General features: G+C 34.3%; 1 long non-coding RNA gene across 1 annotated transcript in view; it reads left to right on the top strand.

Annotated features, from left to right (window-relative positions):
- Positions 1–15,380, top strand: part of LOC123379104 — a 102,085-nt gene that overhangs the window by 15,108 nt on the left and 71,597 nt on the right. Inside the window, exon 2 of the long non-coding RNA XR_006583098.1 lies at positions 13,044–13,107. This is a non-coding gene — a long non-coding RNA (uncharacterized LOC123379104). The remainder of the gene's footprint in view (positions 1–13,043; positions 13,108–15,380) is intronic.

The raw sequence follows: 15,380 nt of genomic DNA, 5'->3' as shown, positions 1-15,380 counted from the left end.
GAAAATAGGTCAAGTCAATGCAATAAATATCCTGTCAGAATTTTGATCCAGATTTACAAATACTTCACCAGATTGCTAATAAGCCTGTAGCCCAGCATGTAAATATTTGAACAGTATGAAAAATGCATCTGAGTTAAACAACACGACTATGCCCCAAATAGGTTGAACTACTGTAATGTTGCAAACCAGGCAGAAGGAAGACTTTTCTGGAATATGTGGTAGATAGACCCAAAACATTGCCAAAGTGGTTTCCTAAATTGTCAGGAAATCAAAATCTCAAAATAAGTAAATCTAGTAGTTGGTTACACAAATTCTAAGAGCTAGAAGAAACAAGCTTACAAACTTTGTGTAGATTTCCCATTCTCGGATCTAGAAGTGTTGGAGTCTTCTGAAAAAAATTGGCCACGCATAAAACTATCTTTGAAATTGCCATATCCATGGAGTGGTCTCCCCTCCAAGACAGATTCTGGATGTGAGAATAATTTGAAGACCCACTAACAAATGTGATTTTTTATTAGGTGTGTTTGTGCCAGCCCTTTGGACGTTAGGGGTTGCACGTAGGCAAACATTTTGGTGGGCATTTTCTCCCTGTCTCCATTTCACATAAAATTAAAGAGTAATTTAGTGTTGAAGTCCAACATATGAATCCCTAGGTTAGCATATTAGTTTCAACAGTTATTAAAGCTTGCCTAAGACCAATCACATTTCCATTGTACCATTGTAACTAATTTATGGTCTTGATTTCCACCCCCTCCCCCAACTTTCTGACCAAGCATGACATTAAAGGCTCCAAGGAAAATATTTGTTTAAAAGGTGAAAACAATAGTAGTAAATGTTCTGCTTTTTCTCCTCTGGTTCCAGCAGCAGTCATACCAAATTTCTAGTATATTTACTTGTTGCTAATTGATGAAATAATGGCATTCTTTTCTATTAAGAAGCGAGTTCAGTTATTGATCCCATCATCTGTAAAAAGGCAATATGCTATCAGTTTCCAAGTGTGTGATTTGTTTTTAACTAAGAAAGAAAAAAACTTTGAACATGGGAGAGGGTAAGCTTGTTGTGCTTAAATTTTCATAAATTGGCAACTTTTGGCACAGATGCCAAAGAGAGAACAAGAATAAATGTCTCAAGCCTTGGTTGTTAGGGTCTGATCACAAGCGTTGTGGTGTAGAATTCATGGATTATTCATGTGTAATTACAGATAGCTATTGTGCTCCTTTAAATCATCCCTATGGCCCATTATGGCCCATAACAACTGAAATAGCAATTGTCATAGTAAGGTTTGGGCTCTGTCACAGAGTGTGGACTCTAATCAATAATGATGAATGGTAAAATTTTACATCAAGCGGTCCAAAGTCTGGTTGGCCTCCTCCATAAATCTGTACAAACACTAAGCAGAGCAGCTGCAGGGTCTGGAAATTTAAAAGCCAACACTCGCCTTACCCCCTACATGCATTTACCTCTGTAAAAGTAAAAAAAAAAAAAAAAAAAAGGGGGGGGGGGAAGAAAAGGAAATGCTCAATATATCAATTCTAATAATTCACATGCTGTTAGAAGCATTTCCCCCCTATTTAAATGGGAGTGAACCCTAGGTTGTTTTCAAGGTCAATTTCAGGTGAAAGGGGGGTCATCTAAAGGTCACTTGAGCTCCCATGCAGGTCAATAACACCTCTTCACTTCCACAGCAGACAAGCGCTCACACCCAATCAATCCACCAGCGCTGCGGCTGCACCCAGTGTAATGAACAGTGAATAAATGTAGCCTATCATCACAAAACATGCTTTTTAAGTACCTTTCCTTTTCATGTAAAACCTCTCGCTGTCAAATTCTACATTCACTCATCCAGCAGTGAGTAGCAAAAGTGAGAAATCAGACTCTCATTGGGGTTGGTAAAAGGTCACAGCTGACAGACACGGAGGTTAAACTGCCGAGTTAAAATACTGTTCATTACCCACTGCAGCTTTTTGCTAACTACACTTCTTTGTGTTATAGTCAAGCAGTACATCAATATGCCCCTCCTCTTAATTTATTAGCAATTGTTGAATTGTGTGGGGTAGGGGCTAAAGGAGAAATTAATGTCTTATATGTGGCATATCTTTATATACGCATATATATTTTGCTTTTGAATATTCTAATTCCCTGTTTTAATACTCAATACCCTGTACAGCATGGTGTCTACTTGAGATGTGCCCTAATTATTAGGGAAACATAATTCCTAAGATCATAAGAGACTGGGTAATCTGAATTCCAAAGGCCCAGGGTTGGTTGTTTGGAGACCGTTTTTATTCAGATATTTTTTCTTAAACGAATTGTATATGAGACCTTTTGATGTTTTTCAGTCAAAAAAAAAAAACCTGGTTAAATATATGGGAACTTGTAATTTCCACCAAAACATGTAAAAAATACGTGTTAAATGTACACAGTGTTTCAAAATAATTCATTTCATCAAAAAGTGTGATGGTCTTATGTTGACAAGGGTAGCACCTATCAAACACATTGTCAACCCAGAATATAATCTATTATTTTTCCAGAGAAGTGCGTCATACCTGCATTCCCCCCTCCCCCAATTCTGATGGAGTCAAAGGAGCCTTTAATAGTGGTGAGTAATCACTGGAGTTTAAGAGGAAACAGTACTTTTTCTGAATTCAGTTGACTAAATGAAACGGTTTGGTGTTAAACCTGAATGGATTAGTACAATTTTCCAAAAATGAAATTTCATTCTTTGATTAATTAACACGTAGGTGGAAGTCCCTTTATTGAAACACAGAAGCTTTGTATTTAAAGATACCAATATGAAAACAAGTTGTAGAGTGTTCCAGCACAAAATCACAAATCATGAATAAAATAAAGGTTTATTTACATGCTCTCTCCAACAATAATTTGACTCAACAAAATTACCATTATCTATTTACATCTTTAAAAAATGCATTCTGAGATTTATTCTAGAAAAATATATCTTTTTCCCCCTCCTGTATGCCTTCTCTCTCAGTGGGACTGAAAATAAAATGTTATGACTTAAATCACAAGAGGCTAACATCATTTTTAGCAACAAGGGCTGCATAATTTCAAGACTATGAGTGAGTGGCTGACTTTAACTAAAATGTTTCAGTTCTCTGCGTATATAGGTACATAAATAATTCAGAATTAATCCCTGCAGAGGGGACAATGGGAATCGTAAATTATCCATGTGCCGTCCTCAACATTAGAGGCAATGAACCTATAGTAACAAACTATGAGTGTTACTCATTACATACATTTCACAGACACCTTAACCTTTTGAATATTAATTTCCCTCTGCAGCTTGTAGCTAGGCAGTATCATTTTTTTAATTTTCCTTCCCACTCCTCTTGCCTTCATTTCGTTCTCTCACGAAATCTCCCAAACCGTAGTTAAGCCACAGCTACTGAGTGGATGTATTGGAATACATTGATTTGTTATAGAAAGGAGTTTTTTTTTTAAGCTGAATATTTTTTTGTTTTGTAAAAACCTCTCAATATCAGAGGTAGCCTTTCTGTAGAATGCAAGTTGAGGTGTATCAGTCAGGCTGTTTTTATAAAAATAAATGGGCTTGCAAATCTGGACAAATCTGACTCCACTGTGGTTGATAGTGTCCTTCAAATTTCACAAATATATATCATACTTTTATTTTTAACTAAAAATATATTGAAGAGTTGTCATAATTTTCATCTAAAGATGAAAATAAAGTAAAAAAAGAGGTATGATAGTTCCTAATTATAAAATCAATTAAATTACAAAATTTAACTGTTAAATTAGGGAGTTTAATTTTTTTAAGACTTAATGAGATATAATAGTGGGTATTCTTATTTTTGTCTCTAGATTACCCTCCCAGGTAAAAATATCCTGATTAGCTTTAGAACTCTTATTTTGAATGACAGAGTAAAGAAAAGATTCTTTCTAGTCTAATTCATTATGCCCATTCCTGTCTATTAGATAAGATAAATCGAAATGTTTATCATAAAAAATTATGAGAAGTAACATTTATAAAATAAATATAAATATTTGTAAGGATATATATAAATATAGACAAACATGCATGTATTAGACATGTATGTAGATGAACTGATATGAACACTATTATAAATCTCTACGTTTAACTGAACTATACATCATATGAAGGTTGTCGACAGACACAGCTGGAGTGAAATTCAACAAAATTGTTTGTGCATCAGGCTTTTCAGAGATTTCAACATGCCCTTCCCCAGCATAGTTGCATGACTTACTCCTCCATCTTGTTAAGATCTTTAATTACCTCTCTGTACCTTCTGTCAGTACCTAGTTTAAAATTACAAATCTACCAGGGGTCCCTGGGTGGCTCAGTCAGTTAAGTGCCTGACTCCTGATTTTGGCTCAGGTCATGATCTCAGGGTTCTTGGGATGGAGCCCTGGGTTGGGCTCTGTGCTGAGAGCTTGGGATTCTCCCTCTCCCTGTCTCTCTGGCCCTCCCCACTGTCTCTCTCTCTCAAAATAAATAAATTTAAAAAATGAAACAAAATAAAACCCACTAATATCCAAGATGTCTCTTAGTTTCCTTTCCTTGCTTTATCTCTGCAACTCCTGTAACTCTGACATAATGCTGGAAAATTTTTGAGGACAGGAAGTTTTGTTGATTTTGTTCTTTGCTGTATCCTGAATGCCTAAGAGATAGTAGGAGCTCATTAAATACACTAAAGAAATGAAACGTAATAAATTTGAGGTGTCAAGAACTATTTGAAAATCACTCTAGTCCCAGCATGGCTGACTAATGGGGCAAATCATGATATGAATTTAAGGCAACACTGCCTTATTTCTTGGGCATCTCCCACAACTTGCACAAAACCTTCCCTTTGGGCAGCCATTGCCCTTGGACTCTCCCTGCAACTGCTTTTATTGAAATTAAAACTTGCTCTCACTAAAAGTCTGTTATCATTCATTGACAAATTGCACTGTACATGTTAATTTTGTTCCATAGAATGCATTTGCACTTTAGGCCTTATACAGTCAAAGGATTTGTTTTCTATGAAAGAAATTTCCAATAGAGACAATTAAGTTAGGCAAAATACTTTGGTTTTCCTTTTGGTTTGTTGCAATCTTGATTTTAGGTCTTCAATTCATGTTATGTAAATTTCCATCTTTTTCACCACAATTCTGCATATGGTTCATTTAAATTAACCGGAAATAGCCTTAGTACTAGTGCCTGAGGTGTGGCCAACAGGTGGCTCATTCATGCCTGCGCGCGGGCGCGCGCGCACGCGCACACACACACACACACACACACACTTTTTCATGGGAGGCAAGTAACTAATTCTTTGTATTTTAAATTCTTTGTAACAAATTGTGTTTTCTTTTTAAAAAGCAGACACTTTTTCCCTAAAGGTCAAAGAGTTCTTTGAAATTACATTATACCTGGATTTAGATTTTATTTTGGAAATGGTATTTGTAGATGTGAAGAAAATCAAAGAAAGAACTTTACCTCAAACACTCAGGCCATCCGCCCCCAATTTTACCCCAGGAGAGTGTTGGCTGTTTTTTAGGACTGAGTTATAAATTTTATCCTATCATTTTGGCATCAATGATATTGGTGTAAAATAATGATTAGGAAATAACAATTCATAAAAAACAAAATATGAATTCTTTTAAAATTCAATTTTTATGAACTAACCACTGGTGAAGCTATAGTGTCTAATTAAACTGTTATTCCAATATGAATGTGGGATTATGAAAGCAAGGACCCAATACGTAAGTAAATCACACCTTTTTTATAGCAGGTAGTGACTATGTCGTTTGAATATGTGTTTTGAGACACACCCTCTTTTGTAACCCAGTCTTTCATGTGTTGAGCAGGAGTGCTCCTCATTTAGTCTGCTCTAAAGACTGTGTTGTGGCAGGAATGAATCTCAGTACTTGATTACAGCTTCGTGAGGAGTATAACATTTTAATTTTCTATAGGTTCTACTTCAGGTCTAAACTTGGAAGATAATATTAGCCATTCAGGGTGTCTTCTATCCATTCCTATGGGTGGAAATCTATGCCTCTGGGGTTGTGCAGTGGTTGACCCCCCCATTGGGGTCACAATGGTTATCTTGCTCGCTGCCTTTGCCATTACCTAAACTGGCATTTGCAGGGGCATCTATTTACCTAAAGAATTAGGCTTTGGGACCAAGCACATACCTCCTGTATTCTTCTGGACCTACAGGGCCTCTCCTTCTCTTCCAGCTCTTTGAATGGCCTCAGTAATGCCCAAGACACTGCAATTGTTTTGCCTCTCTCTTGGGTCACAGGAAACTTGAAGCTTTCCCCCTGACTTACTGGATCACGTTTTGTGTCAGAACTATATGGCTAGATATCTCACTGAGCCATCCTTCCGCTCCATCTCCTGGACCATCCATGCTGGTTGAGAGGGTAGCACTAGGGTGATAGAGCTTTTCTGACCACTGCGTTAAATGGTGAGGGTTAAGCACCAGTCCTCTTTGTCCTTTGGTTTTCCCAAACCCACTTTTACAAAAAAAATTATGTTCTCCTCTTCTCTTATTAATCCTTTAAGGAGCAGGACAATGGATCCTAAGTGTAAAACAGATATTTAGGGTGAAATTACTTTGAGTACTTGTAATTATACTTCATGATGCCATCCAAATTTTTAGAAAAGACTATTACAGAATAGGCATGTTTACATATCTAATCAGCTATCAAGTTAAGGGTCATTACTATTGAAACTGTGTTACCCTGCAATGAGATAGGTGGTATTGGGCAGTTACTTCTGTTTGGAGCAGAGGAGAACAGAGCACATTCTCGTTCTGTAGGAAGTCTTGAGAGCATGGGAAAAAGGAGACTTCTCTGTGACTTATCCCAGAGTAATCTTGAAGAGTACCGAGTAGTGGCAGTTGATTTCAAAGTGAGAAAACCAACTCAGTAGGGTTCTGAGTTGTAACTGATGAGGAGTCAGGTATCCCTTAGTCTAGAGGAAAGTAGTTTCCTTAATTCCCTGTTTTCTTCAGGGCACCATTTCTAATAGTAGCCAGACTAAGGTTTAGCAGGCAGATATCTTCTTTTGAAACATGAATGTTTACATTCTCATAATTTTATCCTCTTCAGGGAAGGAACAGGATTAGTGAACGCATATCCTAGTTATTCACGTTCATCATTTTTATTCCCTAGACCCAAAATATATGAATATAGTGCTGAGGGGCTAGCAGTTTCCTTTCCTTTAAAATTTAAGAGCAAAACAGAGAAAACAAAGAGTTATAGGCAAACCTGCAATTTAGTGACATTCCATAAGCAAACGATTCAATAATACTGTTGAAATAACTTCATAGTGAATTCAAACTGAATAATCCTGGGTGGCTCATCCAGTTAAGCATCTGACTCTTGAGTTTGGCTCAGGTCACGATCTTACAGTTCGAGGACTGAGCCCCACATTGAGCTCTGTGCTGACAGCATGAAGCCTGCTTCAGATTTCTCTCTCTCCATCTCTCTGCCCCTATCCTGCTCAGACATGTGCTATGTCTCTTTCTCTCTCTCCTTCTCTCTCTCTCCAAATAAATAAACATTAAAAACAAAAACAAACAACAAAAATCTGAATGATCCTATTCAATCAGGTAAGTCTTGTAAATGGACTCAAAGGGGTGACAAATTGCAATGTCTTTGTCAAAGTTAAAGTTGGCTAAGATACAAAATAGATGAACACAGGGCAAGGGAAAATAAAAAGAGAGGGAAGCAAGAGACTCAACTATAGAGAACATACTAAGGCTTGGTGGAGGGAGGTGGGTGGAGGATGGACTAAATGGGTGATGGGTATTAAGAAGGACACTTGTTGGGATGAGCACTGGGTGTTATATGTAAATCATGAATCACTAAATTCTACACCCAAAACCAATTTTACTATATTTGTTAACTAACTAGAATATAAATAAAAACTTGAAAAGAAGTTGAGATGTATAGTATTATCACACTATTAAAATTTATGTTCACATTTAAATCAATTCCGTTTCTATGAAAGGAGAATCAGGATAATTTAGAATATAAAATTAAATCACATTGCCAAAGAACTCTTTCTGTATGGTTTGGAATGAATACACCAAACATCTAGCCTTTTTTTAAAAAAATTATTTTGCATACAGTAAATGCTAAATAAATGCTTGAATCACTTGAGAAAACCATCTCTCCTTATATCTGTAAGTGCCCACAAATTATTTCTTCCTGAAGGATTTTAGATGAGTCTGTGAGGACATACTATTCTTAACAATAGAATTTATTGGTTTAAAACATGTCAATGTAGTAATATGATAAATAAAATTATGTAATCTGCAAATATCTGGCAGAGAGCTACCTAAATAGTTAAACATTAGTTTGTCTGAAAGTTACATGAATAGAAGCAAGAAAGTGTGTAATGAGATCAGGAAGCTTCTAAGCATCTGAAAATAAAGGTGCTGCCACAGAGATGAAAAAATTTTTTGAAAATGCAGTCTGATGACATCAAAGGAGGTATTTACTTATTTCTTCATTTTGGGGTTCCCAGTTTTTACTGTTCCCATTTAGAGGCTACACAGTAGCTCCTATCACCTACTTAAAACCTAAATGTTCATCCTGTGAAAATAAATATCTGAATTATGCTATTGTAGGGAAATTTATATATAAATCAACGTAATACTGACTTCAATAGCAAAAGAATAGTTACTGAATCATTAATTGTAGCCATGAAAAATCTAGGCATTGATAATAGTACCCTTTTCTTTACTTATATAATTGTTAAAATAAGCTCTACTGAGAAATGCAAATTATTTTGCAATGCAAATACAAAGCAAATGTAGATGTTTTTCCAATGTGTCAATGCTTTTTTAATATAACAGAAATAAAGATGTTATGTATAATATTATAATGATAGATTTTGTGACAATGGTACATGAACACTTAGTGAAATTGATGAAAACATGCATGCTATTAAAAATCAACTTAAAAAAAACAAAGTAAACTTAAAAAAATGTTATCGTTGTGACATATAACCACTAGGATATTTCTAGAAGTGGTATCATACTTAACACCCAACTTTGCCTTTTTCCACTTTCACACTTATAATCTTGTGTTCTGCCATGATCAAACAGTGTGCCCAAGGCTACTGCTTCTCTGAGATGGTATTTCTGGAAATGACCTTATAATACTATCAGAAATACTGCTGCCAACTTTGATAATAGTGGGCATAGAAAGGTCTAGGACTTTATTGTAGAGACAAGGCAAAACTACCAGAAAATGTTAAAATTTAGAGTCTCTGAAGTTTTACCCCCCCAAAAAAACGTACACACAGTCACATACATGACTTCAAAAAAACTAACTTCCAGAGGTCAAGTTTATATTATATATGTGACAGTAAAATTTGTTGAATGATGTAAAAAGTTCTCTATGCCTTGTATGTGCCTCAGGTACTCAGAACCCAGAAGTTTCTCTGGAAACTTAAGACCAATAATCCACCAATATTGATATTTTGGGATATCTACATTATAATTTTTTTCAGTGCCTGATTTCTGAAGGGCACCATAAATGCTTCTGAATTCTTTCTTAAAGTTTATGGATAAACTGAATGGTTGAAAATATCTTAAAAGTTGGTGAGTCAACTAGAGAGAACCTGGTGAAGAATGTTCATCTACTCAACATTTTCCATAACCAGCCTTAAGTCAAAAAATTGAAAAAGCAAACACAATAGCTATTTGAGTCATTCTTCAGGGTGTCAGTCAGTGATCAAAGAAACCAATGCCAATAAAGGACCCAAGATTAGTTGAGATTTCACTAAAAATTTGGATTATAACAAATCCTTCAGGCTTAAATTAGGTAACAGTAACTGTCCCTTTCCATCATGGATTTAGACTACACGTTCCTTTATAGCAGGCATTTTATTTTCTTAATGATTACAACCCTGGCATCTAAGACACAGACATTCGATTCATATCAACTGAATTGATGAATGAGTGAATGAGTGAATGATTGAAGAAAGCAATTGAAATACTTTTTCAGTACGTCATCAAATTATAAGTACTTTACAGTTCTGCCTAGCAAAGCACGTTCTACTATAGAACATAATGTGAGAATAGAATGGGTAAAGATATAATAAATGTGATATTTGTTAAGAGATGCTCATTCAAAACAAATCTTTGCCTCAGAGGCAAATATGAGTCAAATTAGTTTTATCTTTTCACAGTGTTATAATTCAGATGTTGACTCTCAAGTGTTTCATTCTATTAAGGGAGCCCTCTTTATTTTTCTTAATCTTGCTGTAAATTTATATTGAAATTAAATAGTATACTTTTATCGAAAAAAACTCTTGAGTAGAAAGCTATTGTGTGGATACTTTAGTAAAAGAGTGAAGAAATCTATGCTTGATTATTTATTTGTAGCTCTGTTAAATTATGTTAAAATAAATCAAGTAAGCCCACATAACTAGGCCTTAAAGATTACATGATTTTTATTTTTAGAGGAAAAACCCCTCATAAACCACAGTCCAATTATTCAATTTTGCTTACTAATTATGGAAACTTCTCATTTCTTGGCCTCAAGCAGTAGATGATACATCTCTGAAGGGTGACACAAAATCTGTCACCATCTATGGCTCATTTTATTCAATGTAAATATTTTTGGAAAACAAAATAAATAGTTTAGAAATTCCTACATTCAGTTTGGTTGATATATGCATCATTTCTGATATGTGAGCCTTCGTTCGTACTGTCCTTTAGATAAGGTTGTGGGCTGTGCTTTTTCTCCCCTAGGACAGTGAAAAACACAGAAAGGCATCAGTTGGAACATAATTATAAACATGTTTTCTCATAATAAAAGCTGGTGTTTAAGCTATCAATAAAATTAGAATTAAATTGGGCCAATAGCTCATATTTTTAGAACCATCATGTGAGAAATTGTATCTCTTTCTTTCCTACATGGCACAAAAGGAATATTGCAGCATAACAAGTTGATATAAAGCTCCTTCCATGCTTTCTCAAGTGTCCTCTGAAGCGCTCAAAATTCAGAGCCAAATTAGAATCTTCAAAAAATGTTTTAAATGTTTAAGATTACAGAGAGGATTGAGGAGACCGTGTGTATGGAATTTTCTCCATGCATTCATAGAATCCTGTACTACCTAGAAGTGTTAAAACTTCAAACAAGTTTCATAGCAAACATCACTTACTGGATGTGGAGCTCGCACAGTTATTAGATTGGAGATAAAGACTTGAGGAAGAGTTTTCACTTTAACTTAAATACTAACCTAGGAAGACTGGCCCTATATTTATGGAGTAGTTATTCTTGCCATTTTGAGTTTTTTCAGTAGTCCTCACTGCATTGTTTTAAGAGCTTTATGAGAAGTTAGGAGCTTGCTAACTTAGGTCTTGAGAATATATTCGTGTACTCTAACGCACTTTTCATGAAATCATACTTTTTATTTAACTATGTAGACTACTTAACAAGTATGAATTTAAAAGAAACTGATGACAGTGATTCCTTGTTTATTGTTATTGGTGGATAATAGTGAAAACAATGTAAAATAAGTAAATTACTAGAATTTTTATCACCCTTCACGTCATGGATTACTTAAAAAAACAAAACGAAACAAAACATTATTTTTAACTTTTTGAGGAACCTCCGTAATGTGTTCCAGAGTGGCTGCACCAGTTTGCATTCCCAACAACAGTGCAAGAGGGTTCCTCTTTCTCCACATCCTCGCCAATGCCTGCTGTTTCTTGTGTTGTTGATTTTAGCCATTATGACAGGTGTGAGGTGATATCTGATTGTAGTTTTGATTTGTATTCCCTGGTGATGAGTGATGTTGAGTGTCTTTTCCTGTGTCTGTTGATGATATGGATGTCTTCTTTGGAAAAATGTTTATTCATGTCTTCTACCCATTTTTTAACTGGATTATTTGGTTATTATGGGTGGTGAGCTGGCTAAATTCTTTATAGATTTTGGATACTAACCCTTTATCAGCTATCTCATTTGCAAATAACTTCTCTCATTCTGTAGGTTGTCTTTTAGTTTCATTAATTGTTTCCTTCACTGTGCAGAAGCTTTTTTATTTTGATGTAGTATCGGTAGTTTGTTTTTGCTTTTGTTTCCTGTGCCTCAGGAGATGTATGTATCTAGTAAGAAATTATTATGGCCATTGTCAAAGAGGTTCCTGCCTGTGTTCTCTTCCAGGATTTTTATGATTTCATGTCTCACATTTAGGTGTTTAATCCATCTTCAATAATATATGTATGTTAACTAGCTGGAATTTAAGTGAAAATTTTAAAAACCATTTAATTATTTTGTGAAATCAAGGTGGGGAATATTTTGAAAATCGTGTTTAACTTGAAACAATAAATAATTTAAAAGATATAAATGTGAGACAAAATTAATAATATTTAATTAAAAGTCAGAAACAATTTCCTGACCGGGCATTTTTAAAAGAAGAATCATATATAAATATTTACAAGTTTAGATATTACTAAAGAGAGGACCTGGATAAATACCAGTCTAATAATGTGTTGCCTTATAGTGACGTATTCTACAATACATCAATAGAAGAGATTCAAGGGCTAGAATATTAACTTGTCAGATCCCATGTTTTGTAGAGTATAAACTACAATGCTTATGTAAGTAAGTATATTAAGCATCAAAATGACTAGACAAATCTTAAATGAAGGGTTATATATATGTGAATGAAGTCAATATAATTCTGCCTACTGCATGTTAGTTGAATTGGATGTTGAATGTTTTAACTTTAGGGAATATTTTAGACCATTTCAAGTCTTATAAAACTGATAGAACATCAGCTAGATTTCCTATATATAATTTCCCTTGTTAAATATAAATATAAATATAAATATGAATATGAATATTTTTTTCAGGATAAACAAAAGTTATTGAGCTGGGGGTGTCATGATAGGAGAAAGATCATACTATTAATATCAGCTGGATTACAAAATAAATGGGTACACATGGGTACATCTCAGTGTCTTGTTATTTTTGTGCCCTGACTTCATTTTATCTGTAGCATCTGTTACTACATAACATATTCTCTTTCCTCTCACTAGACCGTGTACTTTGTGAAAATAAGAACCCCATCTTCTTTGTTCATTTCTGGATCCTCAGAACCTGGTATGTAGTAGGATTTGAAAAATATTTGTGGAATGAAATAATTGACATTAAAATTTATATAGATGCATTTATCAAAACATCTATGGTCTTACATAAATAGAAAAGATAGTGACACATATTACTTCCAATGTTTGCCATAGTATTTCTCCCTTATGGTTCCTCTTGTTAGTTTATATTTATTGGTGTATGTGGATGACTTCATAGATCTTTTCATTTTTTGTTGTTGTTGTTTTCTTTTTTTTTGCATTTATAAAATACTTTAATCTTTCTTTTTTTTAATATGAAATTTATTGTCGAGTTGGTTTCCATACAACACCCAGTGCCCATCCCAAAAGGTGCCCTCCTCAATACCCATCACCCACCCACCCCTCCCTCCCACCCCCCATCAACCCTCAGTTTGTTCTCAGTTTTTAAGAGTCTCTTATGCTTTGGCTCTCTCCCTCTCTAACCATTTTTTTTCTTCTTCCCCTCCCCCATGGACTTCTGTTAAGTTTCTCAGGATCCACATAAGAGTGAAAACATATGGTATCTGTCTTAGATCTTTTCAAAGAAAACATAGATATTAGGAAACTCACAGAACATTAAATTTATAACTAGCTATTTAAAGACTAGAGTAGGGAACAAGAAAAGATACCACAAGCTAAAAGGAATGTGTTTTATTTTCCACTGAATTTTAGTTAGCTAATAATAATTTATGAACAAAATTATAGACTCATCTCTAGGGTATGCGGTTCCTGGGTGTGGTGGTTCTAAAAAGAGCAGCAGAATGACTTTCTTTTCAATATGTAGTCAAGGATTACCTTTAGTCTAGGTATTTCAATGAAGAATAAAATAATTCTTTAGTTTTGAAGAGGAAAGAGAAATGGTTAAAGAGTCAGGCAGGTTTGGGACACTAGGTGATAAAATTTACTTTGATTTAAAAACTTACACAAAAAACATTTTCATGATTTTAGCTCACTAACTGCATCATTGATATTTAACACTTATTTATAAACAACCAAAGACTACCTACTAATAAATATATTTCCGATAGATAAATTCCTTTTACCTTTTGGTATAATCGTGTATTATTTGCGAGTATTTCAGATGCCATACGATAATTTTTTTAAACCTTGTAAATTCATTTTATGGATGAGACTAAAATCACATATTCTAATCTCACTTCATTTAATAATTAAAAGCAAACTTCTGCTCCTCAGAACATATGGGTTCCTTAAGAATTCCTCAAGAATTGGTTTCACAAAATAGACAACTTAGCTAACAAATAGTGTGTCGTATTGATTTTATTGTATGAGAGTTTTCAGTTGCTTAGAATTATGCTCCAGTTAAAGAACTTTGAAAGTACCCACAAAATGAAACAACACAGTTTTATAAAACATAAAGTTTTAATTAATGTTCTATGGAAAAGACATTAGGCTATTTTTTTTCCACTAAATTTACCTAATTCTTTACATTGAATTAATCAGGATTAATCAGATATTTTTGTGTCATGAAATATTTCCAGAATTATACACTGGAGGTAATGATAATCCTGGAGGTAGACATGGAATTCTGTGTTTTATAATGATATTTAGCATTAAAAATTGAAGTGGTAATTATTAGCTCTTTCCTTCAATTGCCTGAGCATCTAGACTAAAAGTGACATTTTTACCATAGTTATTTTGACAAATAACTCAATTCTTTTATTCATTTTGAACATAATTTTTACATAAGCAAATTTCTAAAACTTTTGGAGCCATAATTCAATTGTAATTTACTGGAGAGAGATGTCATTTTAGAATAGACATTCTCATGTTGCATCCATTTATTCATAACTTTTCAATCCTCCACATGGCTAATATCCTTGTTCTAGATTATTTTTCTTCTTGTCCTTTATAAGTGAACTGGACATCTATGGAACTCAAGCTTATACCCCTTTTGTCAACACACACGTTCTAGCTTAAAATATCTGTATGAGATCTTTAATTCCCTGATCATTATTATTATTATTTGTTTAGAGATGGTTTTTATCACATTTAGACTTAATATTCCATACATAGCTACTTGGGCATCAATTTCAACCTTTAGAACTGTTAGCAGAAATACATAGGTCTTTGAATACATGGGAAGCATTAAAGTGACGGGGACATTCTGGGCTGATATTTTAGTATTTGCCACAAATTTAGCTGGCAGTTACTTTAATTAAAAAAAAAAAAAGCTAGAGTAGAAAGTTATTCACCGGGAGGTAAGTGAAGACCACCAGGAATCGGCTAATAACTTATTCTTACATTAGA

This window comes from Felis catus, chromosome A1 (assembly GCF_018350175.1).
Source record: "Felis catus isolate Fca126 chromosome A1, F.catus_Fca126_mat1.0, whole genome shotgun sequence".
Lineage (NCBI taxonomy): Eukaryota > Metazoa > Chordata > Mammalia > Carnivora > Felidae > Felis > Felis catus.
This window is presented reverse-complemented; position numbering and strand designations above follow the sequence as displayed.